General features: G+C 32.2%; 1 protein-coding gene across 1 annotated transcript in view; it reads left to right on the top strand.

Moving 5' to 3' along the window:
- LOC117167135 (NACHT domain- and WD repeat-containing protein 1) overlaps positions 1 to 2,629 on the top strand; it is an 898,576-nt gene that overhangs the window by 57,865 nt on the left and 838,082 nt on the right. The window lies entirely within an intron of this gene.

Here is a 2,629-nt window from a genome sequence, read left to right as displayed (position 1 = left end):
GGGCGCATACTTTGAATAAAATATTTGTTATTATTCTCTTGAAATAAATGTGTTTTTTTCTTGAAAAAATACCGGTTTCATATGTATACACCTGGTATATATTTAACGCATGCCTCTTACTTGCCTACTTACCTTCATGCTGGAAAAAGGCAAATAATCTACCATTCCATAAAACAGACAAAGATAAACTTTTTTGGCAAAGCTACAGACCAATAATCCGCCTACCTACTTTGAGAAAAGTTTTAGAAAAAGTAATTTTTAACAGAACTAAAAAATATGAAACTATTATAAAACTCCTCATTCCCAAACAGTTTGGTTTGTGTCAAAATAGAAGCACAGTTCAACAATTGCTTAGAGTAACAAATTACATAAGCACTAATTTTATTGAAAATAAATCAATGGCAATGGTTTTATTGGACATGAAGAAAGCTTTCGACACGGTCTGGCATGAAAGTCTGCTTTATAAATTTACTAAAGTTTCCAATGTACATAATAATAATATAGAGTTATCTTAAAAACAGAACTTTCGTTGTTTAACAAAACAACTTCAACTGAGCGAAAAATAGTAGCAGGAGTACCGCAAGGCTCGAGACCCGGCCATTTTTCTCTTTATGTAAACGACGCTTCAAAATTACCATCAATTCAATTGCCACTTTTCGCGGATGACACAGCTGTCTACTTAGCGTCATGGCCTATAAAAAATGCGATTAATAAAATACAAAAACGCCTGAACATCCTCTCCTAATACTTTCATAGATGGAAGTTAAAAATCAACTCTGATAAGACTGATGTGACGCCCATATGGAGCAATATTTAACATTAAAACCATCAAAGAAGAAATGTAAAATTTAACCAATAATTATTTTAAAAACCAAATTCGAGATTATAAGAATTTACGTATGGATTTTACTTATATACATAAAAATCCCGTGTCACGATGTTTGTCACCACTGAACTCCGAAACAACGTAACCGATCTTGATGAAATTTTGCATGCTCTGTGTAATTTGGTCCACTTTAAGCATAGGATATTTTTTATCTCAATTGATTACCTCAATATTTTTCATTGCAAATTAAATCATGGACTTAGGAAACACGGGACTAGGCATGTCATTACGGGGTTAATGCAATAAGGGGGTAGGTCCGTCGTCTTTTCATGTCCCGCGACAAACATGGCAGCGCCCATATGTTTATATTTTCGTGCACAGTTTGTGGGCAAAAATGCTCGTGCGTATAATCAAGTGGCACATCGTAATATGGCGATTTTCCCCACTTATGGAATTCACCCACCTCCCGTGGATTCAACCCCGCTCGCCCAAGTTAGGATGGCATGCCTAGTCCTGTGTTTCCTATGTCCATGAAATTAAATGTTTTTATTTGTGTACTCCATAAGTTTCTAACAGATGGTGGTGTAAGTTAGTTTGTTGACCGACATTTCAATATTTCACGTTATCTAGGTTCAGTAAGCAGCCAATAGATGGCACCAAGTTTAGTAAGATTTAAATTCAACGTATTATAACTGAGCCACAGCAACGCGTGGCCGGGTCTGCTTGTATTGTATAAAGATAACATCTTAAACTTGCCATACCCGTCCGTCTAGAATAAGATGTGGAATGTAAACATTACTGACAATGAACTTTTCACTTTAATTTTTAAATGAAGTTTCTTTTACTTTTTTTAATAAGTATCCCCATCCTATTTATTTAAATTAAAAAAAGTAAAATAAATATTATTCACGCAGTTCTAATTGTTTTTTTCTCTCATTTTTTTGTGCTGATCGTCGATGATTTCTATTTTCCTGGAGGCGATTGGAAAACGTTTAACAAGTTGAATTGGTTTTGAAGAACGTCATGACCGAATTAAATTGCATCCATACATCTTTATACCAGCTCGTTAAAACTCGGTCAACGACATTCAATTATCGTTGCGCTGAACTAATTTCTATTTTCCCGCTTTCGAAAGACACCACAATAATTGAATTTCTATTGTTCCTTTCAGTTACGGATTGAGGAACCTCTTAAAGAAACAGTTGAGGACAAATGTTTTCACGTTTTGTGTAACTATAAATAAAGTAAGCATATTTTTTCCAATTGTTTATCTGTTTCCCATTTTACAAGCAAAAAGGTGTTGCCTCCCCCCCCCCAACCCTGCCTATGTTACGTAATTTTAAAAAATATTTTCTTTAGTACAGTTTATTTAATTAATACCTGAGACGCCTTAATTACTATTTTTATGAATGGAAACATATGTTACGTATGTAAAAAATTATCAGGATAAAAAAAAATTAATCTATTCTGTAAGTTTAACTATTCACGTTGGAAGAATTTTGAATTGAAAATGTATCAAATTAATTAGACTTCAATCATTAGTTTTAAAAATTAAACTAGTTCGTAAAAAACATTAAAATTGCATCATTTTCTATTAGAGACACTAATTATTGAAGTTATTACTATTGTTTTAAGAATTGTTATGAAAAAATTGCAGATCTTCAAAATTAAAAAAACTTTAATTGTGAATCATTCAGACTCAATTATTACCCAAAAAAATTAATTACATACGTTTAAGCTATTAATCTTGAAACTGCAATAATTTTTACTGCTTTATTTTTAAAGTTTAAGAATTTTTAATAT

This window comes from Belonocnema kinseyi, chromosome 1 (assembly GCF_010883055.1).
Source record: "Belonocnema kinseyi isolate 2016_QV_RU_SX_M_011 chromosome 1, B_treatae_v1, whole genome shotgun sequence".
In the NCBI taxonomy this organism is placed as follows: domain Eukaryota; kingdom Metazoa; phylum Arthropoda; class Insecta; order Hymenoptera; family Cynipidae; genus Belonocnema; species Belonocnema kinseyi.
Note: the sequence above shows the minus strand (reverse complement) of the source record. Positions and strands in the feature narration are given on the sequence as shown.